The sequence below is a fragment of the Schistocerca americana genome, chromosome 2 (assembly GCF_021461395.2).
Source record: "Schistocerca americana isolate TAMUIC-IGC-003095 chromosome 2, iqSchAmer2.1, whole genome shotgun sequence".
Classification (NCBI taxonomy): domain Eukaryota; kingdom Metazoa; phylum Arthropoda; class Insecta; order Orthoptera; family Acrididae; genus Schistocerca; species Schistocerca americana.
Window position 1 is genome coordinate 229633189 of NC_060120.1, and position 21411 is coordinate 229654599.

Consider the following 21411-nt stretch of genomic DNA (forward strand, 5'->3'; position numbering starts at 1 on the left):
GTAATGAACCTTTACATCTGTACTCCAGAAATTAATATACGATATGCGGCCGGACTTCCGTAGCGAGTGGTACCAGTATTATCTTTCCTCGCCCGTTACCCCGCTATCCCATTCCCATACAATGCACGCCTGCATACCTTTTTTTAATCTTGTTGGCTTAAACGAGAATTTCATTTTCGGCTCTTAATCGTGCACATTCAGACTGGAACATTTCAGTTTTAATAAATGAAGGGATACGGGTAAAGTAATCGTCAAGATGCTAAATTGCTCCGTAAAAACTCATTTCAGAAATCTTCTATTAACTTTAAATTAATTCTTCAGCAGATAACGAGTTTCTTGCGACCAGACGGTAGTAGTTTAATCGCATCTGCCCGAGGGAGCAGCGTATTGAAGTCATTGCAACGAAGGTCATGCGACACTAGGATCGAGAAAGACTCGTAAAAAAAGTTAATGCTATATTTTCTCTAGCTCTGCAGATGGCAGTATCTTACACTCGCTGCCAAACATGTCAGACCTCCGCCCTACTGTCAATAATGTATTTCACTTCCAGTACTACTGAATGTTCCTTAAAAACTTGACAAAAGTGTCATGTTGCATAGTGTTCGGGTTTGACATTCACAAAGAATAAACAACAGAAGTTTAACAGGATTGACAATAATAACTTACTAAGTATTAAAAATGAGCGACATACTGGCGGATTTCTTTCTCTAAATAGAAAGATACTCGAGATGTAGAAGTCAGAGACGTGTGTAAAGAGCGAACTTGAACAGATGGCTAAAACTTTTTTCGGAAAAAGTCATTTGCGGCGTTAGTGCAGGATAGGGTCGCAGTCAGTACACTTGTCTCCTAACCGTTTCTAGCTTTCCAGACCTCGGGTCCACTACTTCTGATCGAAGTAGTTCCTCTTCTGACCTAAAGAGGCTGAGTGCACCCGTACAGTCTTCCCACCAAGGAGAAGTCCCTGCCTGTGCCGGGAACAACCCGGGACATCAATATGGAAGCCCGAAGTGCTGACTGCACAGTTACGGCGGCGTACAAAGTTGACGATTCAATTCCTAGAGTTAATCACTTAGTCTATTCCGGATTCCAGGCTGCTGAGAAACTTCCAGAGGGACCAGAACTGTGTACCAGAATGGCCCTCGATCTCGGAACCCAGTCTTTCCATGGGCAATTCTCTTGCCAACAGAGCTCCCCAATACGCTTAGGGCCCGCCTCACTGCTTGTCAACTATGACAGAAGCAGAGGGGTACCACAAGTAGGATCGCCATGCACTTCTCTATAACACAGTAGAAAAGAGCATAGCTCACAAAAGGCAAGTGACCGAAAGTCGTTTCATTTTGAGTAGAAAGGTGATTATGCTATATTTTTTGGAGGGAAACTCTGAAGGAGAAATGAGTGGAGTTAAAGCACTCGATACTAGCGTAACGTTTCTAGTTTATTTTTGATATTCGAGAAAAGTGATGTGACCTTCATATTTTCACTAGCTTAGGGCCCACTGCTTCGCTCGCGTAGACTGTATGGCCCGCAGAAATTCTTTTTTTTTTTTCTTTCTTGTTTTTACTTCATCGAATTTTTATGTTGTTCACAAGTTGCAACACCTTCTAAGCTCTTCACGCTACTGAAGGCCATAAAAACATGGTCTTTTTCGAATGCACTTCTGAACAAAAAGCGATCCTGGTAGCTGGAGTCTAAGGTTTTTCTTAATCATGCCATTTGCGTGCTTATGGGGATATTTCCATAGCAACTTTCACTCTCTAACGGATTTTTCTTTATATCTAACCGAGAAATGAAATACCAGTTTTCATAAATTTAGCCTTAACCTTTTTTCTAATATAACGAAATATTTTCTTAAATTTTTTTATCCCCTACTGCGCTCCCTTAGGGGTTGAATTTCCAGAAGCACTATAACACGTATTTTTTTTAATTTCTGACCGAGAAGTCATGTACCATTTGTTATTGATGTAGCCTCAAAAACACTTTAATAGTTCTTAAGTAATTATTTAGTTCCGAAAAAACGTTCAACCACTGCTTTATCCCCTTAATGGTTGAATTTCCAAAAATGCTGAAACCCCTTTTTTTTCTTTTTCTGACTGAGAAGCCAAATACCAGTCTTCGTAATCCTAGCTTCAAAGTTCCCTTAATAGCGAAATACTTTCAAAAAGCCGTTCATCCCCTGTTTCACTGCCTTAGGTGTGGAATTCCGGAGAATCTCTTCTTAAACGATACCTGCAATATAAGATCCACGCCATCTCCTAACTTCTATCCTCAGCAGTTTGGGATGGACGATGATGAATCAGTGAATCAGTCTAACCCTATTTGACACCCTTACTGGTTCAACTTCCAAGAACAGTGAGACACGTATTTCTTTATTTATGACCGAGAAACCAAATACCAGTTTTCGTAGGTTTTCCTTAATTGCGACATTTTTCAGAAAAATCTCTTCATCCCCTATTTCACCCCATTTCGAAAAATTCATTCTTAAACGACTTACAATATAAGGTCCAAGTCTTCTCCAAATTTCAAGTTTGTATCCTTAGCGGTTTGTACTGGGCGATGGTGAGTCAGTCAGTATATTGCCTTTTACATGTAGAGATTAGAAGTGTCATATTTCGTAGGTGTACGCTAAATATTTTTCAAACAGTAGTTTTCAGTAGTTGATGTGTTACGCCCAGAGGTTCTGAGTACAACCATTGTGATCTTTGGTTGCAAGTAGTATTGTCTCTGCCACGGATTTCTAAGACAAGCTAGTGAGAGGGCAGGGTGTTGGCTACGCTACTGAGCGGTCTGAAATGCTAGTGAGCAGTCTGAAATAGCGTGCGGAGTACAGATATAAAGATGTAGAGGATGAAGAATTTTGGAATATGATTTGCTAAAGATTAATTTGACAAGTGAGTATATAAGATAATGTTGTTGCTGCCTTGCGTGTGGTTACGATGTTTTTGAATAACATAAAGTTCTAGTGGACTTTTTTTTTCTTTGTTGGTTTGGTTTAGTCAGTTTCATTGTTCACACCTGAGTAAACAAAGTTATCAGTGCAGGTGGCATGCACTGAGAGGTTATAGATTTACTACTCCTTCACCAATTCAAAACTAATTTAGGTGCAGAGAAATATTTGTTATAAAAAAATAATTTTTTTGTAAAGATCATTGTGTTAGTCAGAGAATAAGTTCATTCTTATAATATAGTTTTTAAAAATCTGTTTTCTTGGAATCGTTTAGCAAGTATAAATTCTACCATCGTCTCCAAACGAGCTTTATTTTCTGCTCTTATGTGTGTGTGTGTGTGTGTGTGTGTGTGTGTGTGTGGGTGTGTTGGCACATTGCTTTCTGTGCAACACAGTGGATAAAGCTCAGACATGACCTCTTTAGAAAAAGTGACCGTTCCTGCATTGCACTTGCGCAAGGCTTTTCTTATATGTAGATTGCTTGCTGCTGCGCTGTATTTTTTTATGTTCATCACTACGATCAGTACCGAGTTTCCTGTACCATAAGAAAGCCATAAAAGTTAGCTAGGGTCAGTTTTGCATTACAGTCAACATAGATCACTCACAGTTACACTACTGGCCATTGAAATTGCTACACCAAGAAGAAATGCAGATGATAAACGTGTATTCATTGGACAAATATATTACACTAGAACTGACATGTGATTACATTTTCACGCAGTGGGTGCATAGATTCTGAGAAATCAGTACCCACAACAACCACCTCTGGCCGTAATAACCGCCTTGATACGCCTGGGCATTGAGTCAAACAGAGCTTGGATGGCGTGTACAGGTACAGCTGCCCATGCAGAATCAACACGATACCACAGTTCATAAAGAGTAGTGACTGGCGTATTGTGACGAGCCAGTTGCTCGGCCACCATTGACCAGACGTTTTCAATTGGTGAGAGGTCTGGAGAATGTGCTGGCCAGGGCAGCAGTCGAACATTTTCTGTATTCAGAAAGGCCCGTACAGGACCTGCTACATGCGATGGTGCATTATCCTGTTGAAATGTAGCGTTTCGCAGGGATCGAATGAAGGGTAGATCCACGGATCGTAACACATCTGAAATGTAACGTCCACTGTTCAAAGTGCTGTCAATGAGAACGAGAGGTGACCGAGACGTGTAACCAATGGCACTCCATACCATCACGACAGGTGATACGCCAGTATGGCGATGACGAATACACGCTCCCAATGTGCGGCCATCATGATGCTGTAAACAGAACCTCGATTCATCCGAAAAAATGACTTTTTGCCATTCGTGCATCCAGGTTCGTCGTTGAGTACACCATCGCAGGCGCTCCTGTCTGTGATGCAGCGTCAAGGATAACCGCACCCATGGTCTCCGAGCTGATAGTCCATGCTGCTGCAAACGTCGTCGAACTGTTCGTGCAGATGGTTATTGTCTTGCAAACGTCCCCATCTGTTGACTCAGGGATCAAGACGTGGCTGCACGATCCGTTACAGCCATGCGGATAAGATGCCTGTCATCCCGACTGCTAGTGATACGAGGCCGTTGGGATCCAGCACGGCGTTCCGTATTACCCTCATGAACCCACCTATTCCATATTCTGCTAACAGTCATTGGATCTCGACCAACGCGAGCAGGAATGTCGCGATACGATAAACCGCAAAAGCGATAGGCTACAATCCCACCTTTCTCAAAGTCGGGAACGTGATGGTACTCATTCCTCCTCCTTACACGAGGCATCACAACAACGTTTCACCAGGCAAAGCTGGTCAACTTCTGTTTGTGTATGAGAAATCGGGTGGAAACTTTCCTCATGTCAGCACGTTGTAGGTTTCGCCGTCGGCGCCAACCTTGTGTGAATGCTCTGAAAAGCTAATCATTTGCATATCACAGCATCTTATTACTGTCGTTAAATTTCGCTTCTGTAGCACGTCATCTTCGTGGTGTAGCAATTTTAATGGCCAGAGGTGTAGCTTTGCTTTCCAAAATGATGACCAGGTTCAATATAGGAAAGGTTCAATTCACGAATTTCGAGCATTGCGGAATAGTTGTAGTTCAGCAACTTCTGTTTATCAGTGTAACGAAAAACCAGCCAAAGTTGCAAAATTTCAATTTCTTTTCACTAGATGAATAGTTTCGCGCGGCGACCTATTTTCAAATCATGGTAAGAGATAGTCAAATTGCAATTTCCGAAAATGCAAAAAGCATCTTAAAAATGTGCAAGCGAACAATTACAGCGCATATAGCATGCGAAGCCCAGTGCTGATGGAAAGCATTGGTTTGTTTCCCGTTACGGAGGACATATATGAGCTGTAACTGTTCGTTTGCACGTTTTTCGCATGTGACTGTAGGCTTTCCCGGCGTAAACTATTGATGAAGATTTCTCGGGTCTCCAGTCGGGTGGTAGCGTTGATATCTCGCGACGTTTCGGGAAGTATGACACTTCCCGAAACGTCGCGAGATATCAACGCTACCACCCGGCTGGAGATATGAGAAATCTTCATCAGTTTCTCACATGGTTTTCCATTTCCGGAATTACGAATTTGACTGTCTGTGGCGATGATTTGAAAATGGGTCCCGGACCGAAACTAGTCATCGAGTGAACAAAAAAAAGTGAAATTTGCAATTGTGGCTGGTTTTTCGTTGTACTGGAGGTTCAGTTCAGACTACATTTCTTAAGCAGACAGTTTTATTCTCACAGTGCAGTGTTACATTTGCTTGTGTATTATTCAGTGTTCGGAATCCTATCTATTCAGTCTGCATACGTAAATTCACAGGGCATTTTTGTAGAAACTTTTTTGGTTCTTTCAAAATTAAGTTTTCAATTATGACGCATCATTATTCTGTTCGTTTTGTGTGTCTGAACTGCAAGCTGCGTATCATGACGTCACATATTAAAGCATTGTACAGCGCAAAACACAGTTTCAAAAGACTGCTTATTTAAAATACAGTTTTACGTTTTCTGATTAATTCGGCTGAAGTTAATTAAAATACAGTTAAACAGCGTTATGTAATTACACCGCTTGCACTGTTCAACACAATAATACATACACTCACTAAGCTACAGACAATAAACCAGAGCAGTCCAGGTTCAGTTCACGAGATTAAACAGTGAAAAGTTGCACTTTAAATTTTGCACTAGATCAAGCGACTATAAAGAGTGAAATTAAGATGGCAGATCATCGGAAACAAACATTTACTAAACATATGCTCTAGGGGATATTTGAAATTGAATGCTCATATACAAAAATGTACTTATCCCATGAAAATGTAGTTCAGTAATGGAAGAGGTTCGTATAAATCCCTCGTTCGTACCTTCTCGAGTACTGCTCGACGTCCTTGAACTTAGCAAGAAGGATAGGTGAAATCCAATATTAAATCGTTTCCAACTCCATTCAGCGGTGCTACAATAGAGGAATTTATTCGCCAAATGTTAAAAGCCTTAAGTAACAAAATATCGCCAGTTGGTATCTTCTGTGATATGAACAAAGCGTTTGACTGTGTAGACAATGTTATTGTACAGAAAATTCCAGTGACTGGGGAGAAATCACGAAGGAACTTGCACAGCGTTCAATTTTGAATCCTCTCATATTCCTTACACGAGGTGTCTCTCCTATGTGTCGTCAGGCGCATTTTCTCTGATGTTTCGGCAGATAATTCTTATTCGGTTTTGCAGTGTGTAGCTGGAATCAGCCCAGACAAACACTGTCCGTCACATCTTTACATCTTTCAATGTGAAGCCCAGTGGCGCTGGAGAGCATCAGTTTGTTTCCCGTTACGAACAACACGGTTCTTAAAGCGGAATTTTAAGCGCCCATTCGACTGAGTGGTCCCAAATTACTCTAATGTTTTATCGATCTGTGTTAACAGGAAGGGTAAAACACGAAGAACTCCAGCACCGCCCTGGCCCGAGCTGACTGCTACGGCCATGTAGCAGCGCTATTCAATCGCTGTTGGAGTACTGCTTGTTCCTCGTGTTTTGCCCTTCGTGTTAACACAGATCGATAAAACGAATATCGTACTAGACTGATATGGGACCACCCTATCGAATACGCTCGTAAAATTCCTCTTCAAAAAACAGTTTTTCTTATAATGGGAAACAAATCGATATTTTACGTCGACATTGGGCGTCGCATAAAATCGTGATCAGTAGCTGACTCAAGCTATACATCTAAAAAACTAAATTACAAATATGTGCCGAAACACTAGAGAAAATGCCTGGGAGAAACGCCCGATATATGAGAATGATCTTCCACTTAACCATAATCAAGCAGAATTGGCACTCCCTGCAGACTATATTAGTGTTATAATTAATCCCACTGGAGAGAAAGCAGCAGAAGATATTGCTAATAATGTTACTCAATCTTGAGAAAACACGCTGTATTCATTTCTGCACAGAAAATAGTCATACCAACAACTGTTGAAGGACACGTACAGAAATCAGTAAAAAGGCTTCAATGCTCCATATTTTTGGGTGTACAATTTAACCAAAACTTGAACTGGAAGAAATGAATTACTGAGCTACTCAGACAATTAAGTTCAGCTGTTTTTCCTCTTCGTGTGATTGTTAGCCTTGGAAACAAGTGAATCGACCTCCTAAAATGTTGCATCTTTTCACGTAACGATGTATTATGGAATTGTTTCCTGGGGTAACTCAGCACTCAGAAAGAAACAGCAGTAGTATGCGGTGCTCACACACTTCATTTTGTAGGTATCCCAAATTACGATTCGCCGTCGTACGTGGAAGTCTTGTAAGATATTAATGTTGATGAAGATCTTCAAAAGTTAATAACGTAGGTTATAATAGGAAGCTTACAGTGTTCAACACGACAGTTGTAATAGGTTTCAAAAGCTCAGAATGTTACGATAGGATAAAAGATAATGGGTTTGACACCAAGACTGATCCTAAACCAATTTTTCACTCCGCAGTAGTGTGTGGTGCGTTCTGAAACTTCTGGACGGAGAAAACGGCGTACCTGTGACTGACAAACTGGACCCTTACCTTTTCGGTAACGTTACTATTACCGGCTGAGCTATCAAGTCACAACTCAGAGCACTCCTGCAGAGTTTTAATTTGCAAGTACTTATTTCCCAGTTTCCCAAAGGAAGCTTCTGTGAAATTTCGAAAAATGGTAGAATGGTACTGGCGATTGAAGCAATGAAGATGCATCGCTAGTCGATCCTGGATAGTTCAGTGGGTAAGAGTCCTGACCATGACAGGCATCTTTCCACGATCGAGACCCGGTTAGCAGTGTAGTTGTACTTACTTGGGAATTTGAAAGTGAGTACTTTCAATTTTTTTAAAAATCTCTTTCTGGGGATTCTCTAAGCGTTACTTGGAGCCTGGCATCGGTGATGTAAAAGAAAAGCAGAAAAACTTTTCACTATTGTTGTAAAATTGATGTATCCACAAGATTTTGTTTACTTTCCGAGTACAGTGTTTCCTTCCTCTTTGTGTAATCCTAACAGTTGATCCTTGTAGGATGTTCCGCGAACGGAATGCAAGCGCCTAATGTCACTCGATAAGACGGGGTCTTTACGAGATGTTCTGCAGAAGTTTGCGAGGGCGAGATTACTCTGTAAGGGGCTGCCAAGTTTATCCCCCTCCAGTACGACTGGAGCCTAAATAATTTCACTCCTCCGAAACTTGCTTTGGAGAGCGCATCTGCGAGACGAACGCTATGATGGCTTTCGTAATCGCTGGGGCATATTTCGTACTGCGGTAAAACATGACAAGGCACAAAGACATAGCCAGTCGGATAAATCTGTGTTTACTTAAATCTGCTCAACAAGAGAAAATCACAGGAAAATTTGAGACTGTGGCAGAAACGAACATCTCCAAGCTGAGACCGAGCCAAAACCACGGAACAAATGACACGATGCGTGGAAGCGTTTGGTTATCTCTACAGCATTTCCGGTAAAGAAACACTTGACTTTTTAATACAATCAACTGCGGGTTCTTGGGGAAACATTGTAAATTAACTAACCAAACACTGTTTCTTGCCTTATTTCACAAATTTCATTACACTACTGGCCATTAAAATTGCTACACCAAGAAGAAATGCATATGATAAACGGGTATTCATTGGACAAATATATTAAACTAGAACTGACATGTGATTACATTTTCACGCAATTTGGGCGCATAGACCATGAGAAATCAGTACACAGAACTACCACCTCTGGCCGTAACAACGGCATTAATACGCCTGGGCATTGAGTCAAACAGAGCTTGAATGGCGTGTACATATACAGCTGCCCATGCAACGTCAACACGACTCCACAGTTCATCAAGAGTAGTGACTGGCGTATTGTGACGAGCCAGTTGCTCGGCCACCATTGACCAGACGTTTTCAATTGGTGAAAGATCTGGAGAATGTGCTGGCCAGGGCAGCAGTCGAACATTTTCTGTATCCAGAAAGGCCTGTACAGGACCTGCAACATGCGGTCCTGCATTATCCTGCTGAAATGTAAGGTTTCGCAGAGATCGAATAAGGGTAGAGCCACGGGTCGTAACACATCTGAAATATAACGTCAACTTTTCAAAGTGCCGTCAATGCGAACAAGAGGTGACCGAGACGTGTAACCAGTGGCACCCCTTACCATCACGCCGGGTGATACGCCAGTATGGCGATGACGAATACACGCTTCTAATGTGCGTTCACCGCGATGTCGCCAAACACGGATGCGACCATCGAGATGCTGTAAACAGAACCTGGATTCATCCGAAAAAAATTACGTTTTGCCATTCGTGCACTCAGGTTCGTCGTTGAGTACACTAAACTAAGGACATCGCACACATCCATGCCCGAGACAGGATTCGAACCTGCGACCGTAGCGGTCACGCGGTTCAAGACTGTAACGCCTAGAACCGCTCGGCCACCCCGGCCAGCAACAACAGAAGGAATAACATATAAAATAAATTATTCATTCATTCACAGTTAATGATCAGTCAGATTTTAATTCTGTAAACAGTACGGTTTATGATCATCAATAAAAATTGAGACAGATAGAAAGAAATTACATAAACTGAATACTTTTCGGAAAAAATTAGTACACCCTTCTAGGGATTTCCAATGCACTCAGCCGGCCGCGGTGGCCGTGCGGTTCTAGGTGCTTCAGTCTGGAACCGCGCGCCCGCTACGGTCGCAGGTTCGAATACTGCCTCGGGTGTGGATGTGTGTGATGTCCTTAGGTTAGGTAGGTTTAAGTAGTTCTAAGTTCTAGGGGACTGATGACCTCAGATGTTAAGTCTCACAGTGCTCAGAGCCATTTGAACCAAGCCAATTTATTCAAGATTTATTTTTACAACAGTGCACATGGCATACATGAAGTAACTACGTTTACAGATAAATTGCCCAAGCGGTTCTGAGATACCAGCTGTCGACCCGTACTGAAACATCAATATTGGTACGTCGTGTAGCCTCCGCCAGGCAGAAATACAGCTGCTGGTTCTGGCACGCATTCCACTTTACAGATGGGGAATACTGTCCTGGGATACGCTATGTCACGCCTGCTTAACCTGTTCACTAGGTTCTATAAAATTTGTTTATTGACGAGTCGCACGAGTCACTTCTCATCCCATCATATCCCACACGTGGTAGATTAAGGGCGGAGGTCATGCTGGCCAGAGAAGTTGCTGCACGTCTTCCAGAGCACGTTGAGTTTCACGGGCATGGTGTGGGAGAACACTGTCCTTTTGGAACAATGCATCACCTTCCTGTTGCAAGAACAACTAAAGAACGGGTCTAATAACATTCTGTAGGTATCCAGCGCTGGTTAGCACCCCCTCCAAAAACGCCAAAGGTGAACGAGAGTTGTAGCTTATCGCAACCCAGACCATGTGGTGGGGCCAGTGTGTCTTGGACGTATGCAATCTAAGAGACAGCGCTCTCCATGCCTACGTGGTACGCGCAAACGACCATTACTTTCGTGCAGGCAGAACCTGCTTTCATCGCTGATCACCTTCGCACGCCATTCAGTCGTCCAATTAATCCTCTGACGGCACCAGTCGAGCCGTGCACCTCGATGTTTGGCGTGAGTGGAAGATGGGCTAGAGGCGTGCATGCCCGTAGTATCACTGTTAACAACCGGTTCACAACAGTTCGCGTTGACACGTCTGGGCTCACAAGCCGTCTTATCCGTGCTGTGGTAGCTGTACGATCTGCCACTGCTGCCCTTACAGTACGACGATCCTGGCGGGCGTCTATGCTGCGTGGACGTCCACAACCTCGTCTTCGGGTGTGGGAATGTTCATGTGACTGCTGATACCAGCATCGTTGCACAATTGACGCAGCCCGTCCAACTTCTGTGGAAGTTCTCTGAATGAACGGCCCTGTCACTCGGAAGGCCACAATTTGATCCCTTTCAAACTTGCTCGGTTGGTTGTAGGAAGCATGAGTGCGTCTCTGTGGCACGGTTGCCTGCTAGTTTCACACGTTTGCACCACACTGAGCCTTTTGACTATGAGCATACCCTACTAAAGGGTAGACATAGATGGCGATCTGGTAGCTATGCCACTAAGCTATCTGTTAGCGGACGACGTTGAAACCATTATCAGTACATCTTCTATCCTTCAGGTGGCATATGCCGTCATAGGTCAAAATCGACGTCGTCTTCTCAGGAGCACAAAGTTTTTTTTTTCCAGCAGTGTATTCAAAATTCAAAGATGTGTATATTGATTAGAATTTGAAATTACGTTCTGGGACTGTTGCAGACATAGATACGAAGTTTTTTATTTTTTATTTACGTCGTGCTTTTTGCACATACTTGTGCAATGACTACTTCGTATCTAATCTTCGTACATCCATATTTAAACTGGATGAAGGTGGGACACAGCTGGTATAACTTTTGTTAAAAATGAAATTCCTCCAGCTGTACTTAAGATTTTATATTTACTTCACTAATAGTTTCGACGTTGTCAACGCCATCTTCAGGCCCGTACACTTTGATGAAATCAGTTGTGTGTGGCTCAGTCTAGCAGTCCGCGGTGAGACCAGAACGGTGGGCAATAACTCAGTTACTGCCCGTCATCCATGTGGAGCACATGTTGGTCTCACCGCGGACTGCTATACTGAGCCACACACCACTGATTTCATCAAAGTGCACGGGCCTGAAGATGGCGTTGACGCAACGTCGAAACTAGTAGCGAAGTAAATATAAAATCTTAAGTGCAGCTGGAGGAATTTAATTTTTAATAAAAATTATACCAGCTGTGTCCCACCTTCATCCAGTTTAAATCCAGTTTAAATATGGATGTACGAAGATTAGATACGAAGTAGTCATTGCACAGGTATGCGCAAAAAGCACGACATCCGGTACCCACACTCGAACCAGTCACAATTTGAAAATGAGATTATCGTTTGTAAATATAACATCAGAGCAAAAATTGCGCCTACTATCGACGCCTCAACTTTACTCCGCTGCAGAATGGAGAAACGTAAGACGCAACAGAACTATTTGATCACCACCGTTGTAAATTATCAGTGCTGTCAGATAACTAAAACGTCTTTAAAAATAAGTACATCATTTCTGCTTGACCAACTCTTAGTATTCCACAGATGTATTTCTGAGTAGTTAAGACCTGTACATGGTTTTATATAAAATTTTATTGTAGAATAATAATAAAGTATAAATCCAGTAATATAACTGAAGAGCATTAAGCTGAGAAACCGAACAATACGTGTGAACTTAATGATACGTCCCTTGCCGCAGCAAACAGCCACAAGTTGATACACGGAACAAGCAAATAACTGAATAAACTGTCTAATAATTAGTGACTACTCCGTGAATAAATTAAGAAATGGATATGTAGGAGAGAAAAGGAGAACCGACATGAGACTCAGAATGGATTATTGTCTTAAATCCCTCACAAAGTCAACATGGTCTTGCGTACGCAGGCAATAAATGTTGCGAATGTAAGCTGGAAAGTGTAAAATTCAGATGCAGAATGCACTAGGATAACAAAACAGTGTAAGAGTCTAATTGCAGATCTAGCGTCCTTTTAGTCGTGGAGACTACGCTGATGAACTTAAGACTGAGAATTGTCATCTGACGATGGAATTTAAGCCTACAAAACAGTTCCTTACTATGAGATACATTTTTTAGAGCTTGGTTACGAAGTATTTTGACAGTTTAACATACAGTCACGTACGCAAGAAACTTCCGGTCTTACACATCTGTTAATCCTGTCAGACAAACCATTCATCGACTACACACTTCTGGCTCTTACAGCAAACTACATTAGTCGTATTCTCTGGATTCCGTGGAGAAGGGTCCTTGGAATGTGAAAAGAAATAAAGAATGTAAACTTTCCAAAGTGCAGCATAATAAAATGACTTAATGCTATGAAACATTATAGTATTAAAGTGCTAATATTATGTAAAAACCTAAAGCAAAAAAATTGCGGGTTCTCTGAAGATGCATTTCAGTGGAGTAGAAGGAGTGGCCCAAGAGGATGAAAATTATATCTGCTCAAGGCAGTATCCTTTTGCTAAACACATTCATATTGTCTTAATAAACATACGTCAGTGTTGTAGAATTCAGATTCCTCAAAATTATACGGCGTTAAATATCATTGTTCCATCGGGGCTGTAAATATTTTGTCAGAACATCCTCTACAGGCCGGTTTCCGTCTTTTAAGGCATTATCAAGTTGTACTTGCACATCAATGCTCTTGACTTGGTTAGTAAACATCAGCACCAGGGCTGACACACGCGGCATGTCCTATTTACTTCATTTGTCAGATTGTTTAAATATACACGGTTGACAATGTCGACATTATTAATGACCCATATGTCCACCAACGTACATTTCTGTTTCCAGAATGAGATTTTGTTACATTACTGTTTACCCATACGTGCGCCAAAATGAAAAAAATTTCAGTGCAGAAATGTTGTTGACTCTCATCCGTATGCGAGTACCCCTTGACAACCGCCTAAAAGCCGAAACAAGCCTGGAGCGGATGTTAATAAATTTTTAATTTTGACAAAATGTTTACAATCCCCATGGGACCATGGTATTAACCTTCAAAAAATCCTCAGCGGCAGTGCAAGCCATACAAAATGAGATTTATCTTGATAATAATCTATACAACACACATTAACCGTGTAAGGGCTTATAATAGCAGTGATTCGTGATTTCCTGTGAAAAGGGTCAAAATTCGTAGTAATTAATGGGAAGTCATCGATTGAAACAGATGTGATATCTGCGATTTACCAAGAAAGCATTATACGCTCTCTGCTGATCTTAATCTGTGTAGACGATTGAGTAGCTCCCTTAGACTGTTTAAAGATGATGCTCTCGTTTACAGTCTGGTAAAATCGTCAGAAGATAAAAAATGAATTGCTAAATTATTTAAACAATACATGTATATGGTCCAAAATGTGGCAGTTTATCCTAAACACTAAAAAAAAGTGAGGTCCTCCCCATGGATACTAAAAAGGTTTTGTTCACTTTCGCTTACATGATAAATCAATTTAAACATTGCTGATTATACTAAATACCCAGGATTTACAAAATGAACCATCGCACAGAAAATTTGGTGTGGAAGGCAAACCAAAGACTGCTTTTTATTGGCAGAACCCTTTAGAAGATGCAACAAATCTACAAAAGAGAAACCTACACTACGCCTATAAATCCTGGAGTATTAAGGCGTGGTAGGGATCCTTACCAGATAGGATTGACGGAGGTCATCGAAAAAGCTCAAAGGAGGGCAGCTAGTTTTGTAATATCGTGCAGTAGGGTAGAGATTGTCACGGATATGATACATGAACAGGGATGGTAATCATTAAAGCATAGGCGTGTTTCTTTCTCCTCCGCACTCGAAAAACACAGTAACAAAAAAAACAAAAAAAACCGACGCACCACGATGATATTATCCGAATGTGATGTATACGTATAGACAAACAAATGATCAAAATTTCAGTAAAACTGGATGATTTATTCAAGAGAAAGAGCTTCACAAATTGAGCAAATCAATAACGCGTTGGTCCACCTCTGGCCCTTATGCAAGCAGTTATTCGGTTTGGTATTGATTGATGAAGTTGCTAGATGTCCTCCTGCATCTACATCTACATCTACACGGATACTCTGCAAATCACATTTAAGTGCTGGCAGAGGGTTCATCGAACCACCTTCACAATTTTCTATTATTCCAATCTCGTATAGCGCGTGGAAAGAATGAACACCTATATCTTTCCGCACGAGCTCTTATTTCCCTTATTTTATCTTGGTGATCGTTCCTCCCTATGTAAGTCGGTGTCAACTAAATATTTTCGAATTTGGAGGAGAAAGTTGGTGATTGGAATTTCGTGAGAGGATTCCGTCGCAGCGAAAAACGCCTTTCTTTTAATGATGCCCATCCCAAACCCTGTATCATTTCTGTGACACTCTCTGCCATATTTCGCGATAATACAAAACGTACTGCCTTTCTTTGAACTTTTTCGATGTACTCCGTCAGTCCTATCTGGTAAGGATCCCACACCGCGCAGCAGTATTTTAAAAGAGGACGGACAAGCGTAGTGTAGGCAGTCTCCTTGGTAGGTCTGTTACATTTTCTAAGTGTCCTGCCAATAAAACGCAGCCTTTGGTTAGCCTCCCCCGAAACATTTTCTATGTGTGCTTTCGAATTTAAGTTGTTCGTAATTGTAATACCTAGGTATTTAGTTGAATTTACGCCTTTTAGATTAGACTGATTTATCGTGTAACCGAAGTTTAACGAGTTCCTTTTAGCACTCATGTGGATGACCTCATACTTCTCGTTATTTAGGGTCAACTGCCACTTTTCGCACCATTAAGATATTTTTTTAAATCTTTTTGCTGTTTGTTTTGATCTTCTGATGACTTTATTAGTCCATAAACGACAGCGTCATCTGCAAACAACCTAAAACGGCTGCTCAGATTGTCTCCCAAATCGTTTATATAGATAAGGAACAGCAAAGGGCCTATAACACTACCTTAGGGAACGCCTGAAATCACTTCTGTTTTACTCGATGACTTTCCGTCAATTACTACGAACTGTGACCTCTCTGACAGGAAATCGCAGATCCAGTCACATAACTGAGACGATATTCCGTAAGCACGCAATTTTACTACGAGCCGCTTGTGTGCTACAGTGTCAAAAGCCTTCCGGAAATCCAGGAATACGGAATCGATCTGAAATCCCTTGTCAATAGCACTCAGCACTTCATGAGAATAAAGAGCCCCTGAGGGATATCGTGCCACATTCTGTCCAACTGGCGCGTTACATCGTCATAATGCTGAGAACTCGTTGACCAGAGTGGAATTGTCTTCAGCCCCGCTTCAAATTGAGCCCCGACGAGCAGCGAAGACGTGCCTGCAGGTGCCTCGGACAGCTGTGGGTTGCCAGCCTGACTGTCGCCCACCATATGACCCGACAACCAGGAGTCATGATCTCGGATGCCATTTCATTTCATAGCAGAATCCGCTTGGTTGTCATCTAAGGCACCCTTACAGCACAGCGGAACGATATAATATGCACCGTTTTGTTGCACTTCGTGGCAAGCCATCCTGGGATTACAGTACAGCAAGATAATACCCGCCTGCACACGACAAGGGTATCTATTGCTTGTCTGCGTGCTTGCCAAACCCTACCTTGTCCAGCAAAGTCGCCGGATCTCGCTGCAGTTGAGAACGTTTTGAGCATTATGGACAGTGCCCTGCAATCGCCTCGGGATTTTGGTGATCTAACGCGCCATTTTGACAGAATTTGGCACGATGTCACCCCGTAGGACATCAACAACTGTATCAATGGATACCAAGCGGAACAACTGCTTGTATAAGAGCCAAGAGGTGGACCAACGTGTTTTGACTTGCTCAACTTGTGAAGCTTCATCTCCTAAATAAATCATCTAATTTTTCTTAAATTGTAATCATTTGTTTGTCTGTGCATGTACGTCATCACATCTACCGATTTTCTTCCCACTCGGAGAATTCCTTCGTGGTGCATCGTTTCTTTTTTTTCTTGCACTGTATTTAGTTGACTGTCACGTGCATAGTTAGAAATGACCGTGGTAAAATAAGGGCTTGCACGGAAAGATTCAGATGTTTACTTTTCACCACGTGCTGTTCAATAGTGGAATGGTCGAGACATAATCTGAAAGTCGTTGTAGGAACCCTCAACTAAGCACTTAATTGTGAATTGTAGAATAGTCATGTAGGTCTATGTATGAATATTGCCAGGTCTAGCAACAGTATAAGCATTTGATTGTCGGAATACTCGAATGTTTTAACATACTCCACGGTTGCCGAGAATTCTTCCGGGTTGTATGGCCCTGGTCCATGGAACTCTTCTATCCCTGACGTTTTATGCAAAGCTACGTTGGAAATCTTCGAAGGTGCTCCTGGTTGTGCCGAATCGGACGTCGAAGAACGGCCTAAATACCGTGGAAAGTGGGCGTGGTCTGGATTTCACGTGATAGCAGAGAGAAACCTTGTCAAGGATAAAATATAACTGTCGATCATAGTACGTCAAAGATAAAAAATTCTCATTGATTCTGTAGCTCCACTGTCCATATGTCCCTTCTTCTTTTCTGTTAAAATTATCTCAATGTTTATATATTTCTATGGCAGCTTCAAACGTAAAGTCTTTCGGAAGGTTACACATACCGACAGATACTTGCATAAGGATTCCAATCATCATCCACAACAGAAAAGAGGTGTAATTAGAAGTCTAGTGGACAGAGCTAAAAGGATTTCTGGGCCGGAATACCTGGACGCCGAGTTAAAACATCTAAAGCTGGCTTTTGAGAATAATGGGTACTCTAATAAGGAAATAAATAGAGTTTTGCGACCGAATAACAGGAGGTCTAAGGACAAGGATAGGACACAGCGATGGAAGAACACGGTTTCTCTATCCTTCATCAAAACGTATCAAATCGGCAAGATTCTAAGGAAACATAACATTCGACCGATTTTCAGACCAACTAAGGAAGTAGGCCAAGCACTTCGTTCCGTTAATGATAAAAGTCCCCCTCTGTCTGCAAGTGGTATATACAAGATTCCGTGTACATGTGGTACGGTCTACATCGGAACTACAAAGAGAAGTGTGAATACACGGTTGAAGGAACATAAAAGTCTTTGCCGACTAGGGAAATCGGACAAGTCAGCCGTGGCGGAACATGCTCTTCAGTCGGGTGATCACGTAGTGAAATTTTCGGAAACTGAAGTTTTATCTACTATGACGAACTATTATCCACGGCTATGTAGAGAAGCCATCGAAATATATAAGTAGGGTGATAATTTTAACAGAAAAGAAGAAGCTATGAAACTCAGCGACATGTGGACAGTGGAGCTACAGAACAGATGAGAAGTTTTTATCTTTGACATACTATGATCGATAGTTATACACTCCTGGAAATGGAAAAAAGAACACATTGACACCGGTGTGTCAGACCCACCATACTTGCTCCGGACACTGCGAGAGGGCTGTACAAGCAATGATCACACGCACGGCACAGCGGACACACCAGGAACCGCGGTGTTGGCCGTCAAATGGCGCTAGCTGCGCAGCATTTGTGCACCGCCGCCGTCAGTGTCAGCCAGTTTGCCGTGGCATACGGAGCTCCATCGCAGTCTTTAACACTGGTAGCATGCCGCGACAGCGTGGACATGAACCGTATGTGCAGTTGACGGACTTTGAGCGAGGGCGTATAGTGGACATGCGGGAGGCCGGGTGGACGTACCGCCGAATTGCTCAACACGTGGTGCGTGAGGTCTCCACAGTACATCGATGTTGTTGCCAGTGGTCGGCGAAAGGTGCACGTGCCCGTCGACCTGGGACCGGACCGCAGCGACGCACGGATGCACGCCAAGACCGTAGGATCCTACGCAGTGCCGTAGGGGACCGCACCGCCACTTCCCAGCAAATTAGGGACACTGTTGCTCCTGGGGTATCGGCGAGGACCATTCGCAACCGTCTCCATGAAGCTGGGCTACGGTCCCGCACACCGTTAGGCCGTCTTCCGCTCACGCCCCAACATCGTGCAGCCCGCCTCCAGTGGTGTCGCGACAGGCGTGAATGGAGGGACGAATGGAGACGTGTCGTCTTCAGCGATGAGAGTCGCTTCTGCCTTGGTGCCAATGATGGTCGTATGCGTGTTTGGTGCCGTGCAGGTGAGCGCCACAATCAGGACTGCATACGACCGAGGCACACAGGGCCAACACCCGGCATCATGGTGTGGGGAGCGATCTCCTACACTGGCCGTACACCACTGGTGATCGTCGAGAGGACACTGAATAGTGCACGGTACATCCAAACCGTCATCGAACCCATCGTTCTACCATTCCTAGACCGGCAAGGGAACTTGCTGTTCCAACAGGACAATGCACGTCCGCATGTATCCCGTGCCACCCAACGTGCTCTAGAAGGTGTAAGTCAACTACCCTGGCCAGCAAGATCTCCGGATCTGTCCCCCATTGAGCATGTTTGGGACTGGATGAAGCGTCGTCTCACGCGGTCTGCACGTCCAGCACGAACGCTGGTCCAACTGAGGCGCCAGGTGGAAATGGCATGGCAAGCCGTTCCACAGGACTACATCCAGCATCTCTACGATCGTCTCCATGGGAGAATAGCAGCCTGCATTACTGCGAAAGGTGGATATACACTGTACTAGTGCCGACATTGTGCATGCTCTGTTGCCTGTGTCTATGTGCCTGTGGTTCTTTCAGTGTGATCATGTGATGTATCTGACCCCAGGAATGTGTCAATAAAGTTTCCCCTTCCTGGGACAATGAATTCACGGTGTTCTTATTTCAATTTCCAGGAGTGTATTTTATCCTTGGCTAGGTTTATCTCTGCTATCGTGTAAAATCCAGACCACGCCCACTTTCCACAGTATTTAGGCCGTTCTACGACGTCCGATTCGTCAGTCGACAAGACTCACCATAACCAGGAGCACCTCCGAAGATGTCCAACGTAGCTTAGGACGAAACGTCAGGGGTAGAAGTGTTCCGTGGAACACGGCCACACAACCCGGAAGAATTCTCGGCAGCTGAAACATCCGGTCGTGAAAGCCTTCTTGTATGATACTCCACGGTGTAATGAAGCAGGTATTAAGAGTTATGAACCCCGCGCAAATCCAGCGCGGAGATTTAGCAGTACGTAACTCAGTTCATTGAGAGACAGTTCCATTGAGAAACAGTTTTGGCGCAGAGGCAGTATTAGGAGCTGACAGCTCCTCTAAGCTGACAACAGCAATGACAGACCATTTCATTCAAAGCAGTTACAAATCCGACTGTTCGGAGGCCCTTGTCGTATGTCACATGTCAGAATAAAGGGCCGAGCGACACGTCGTGAGGTCGGACTACTGCCAAGCGGCAGACATCTTAACGTGTAGATTGATGGCAGGGCTCCCGATTGTTGCAGAGAGCCACCTCTCTCGGGCAATCGCCCGCTCGCATTATTGTTGTAGCTGGTTCATCATAACAATCCTGTAAAGTGCTGGCAATGAAAATTATTCAAACAAACAAACTTTGCAGTAATTCGATTTGATTTGCTTCATGTTGTTTTATTGGCCAAATGTAGGAACGCACCCAAACCAAGACTCTCTAGAAATTATACCAATTTGGTGTGTATTTTCATAGTCAAACGAAGAGTGGGAAATTGAAAAAAGGGGTATCATACTGACCAGCCTAAGGTCTGCTTAGACACGGTATCTGACTGTTGCCGAAAGTGGCAATTGTATTTCGACAAGGAAAAGTGTGAGGTCAACCACACGCGTACAAAAAGAAATCTGTTAAATCTCGATTACATGATAAATCACACAAATTAAAAAGCCGGAATACCTAGGAATTACAAATACGAAAAATTTAAATTTGAACGACCACATAGACAATGTCGTGGGGAAGGCAAACCAAAGACTACGTTTCATTGGCCGAACAAAGAGACTGCCTACACTACGCTTGTTCGTCCCCTGCTACAGTTCTGCTGTGCTATATGAGAAGCTTACTAGATAGAACTGACGGAGGATCTCGAAAAAGTCTAGAGAAGAGTAGTTCGTTTTGTATAGGAGAGAGAGTGTCGAAGATATGATAAGCGAACTGGGATGGCAGTCATTAAAAAAATGGCGTTTTTCGTTGCGGCGAGGTCTTTTCTCGAAATTTAGATCACCAACTTTCTCCTCTGCATGTAAAAATATTTTAATGTTGCCAACCTACATAGCGAGAAATGATCATCAAAATAAAACAAGAGAAAACAGACCTTGTACAGAAAAATTTAAGTGTTCATGCTTCCTACACACTATTAGAGATTGGAACGGTATAGAATAGTCTGAAAGGGGTGCAAGGAACCCTCTGCCACGCACTTAAGTGTGAATTGCAGAGTAGTTATGTAAATATAGCTGCTTTCGCAGACAAATAATTAGCTGCCTAAAAGTAATCACGGTAATTAACAAAAACTTAATTAGTGAGAGGGAAAATTTCGAATTTTCATAG

General features: G+C 42.9%; 1 protein-coding gene across 1 annotated transcript in view; it reads left to right on the top strand.

Moving 5' to 3' along the window:
• Positions 1-21411, top strand: part of LOC124593912 (extracellular serine/threonine protein CG31145-like) — a 324714-nt gene that overhangs the window by 250227 nt on the left and 53076 nt on the right. The gene's annotated exons all lie outside the window — the stretch shown is intronic.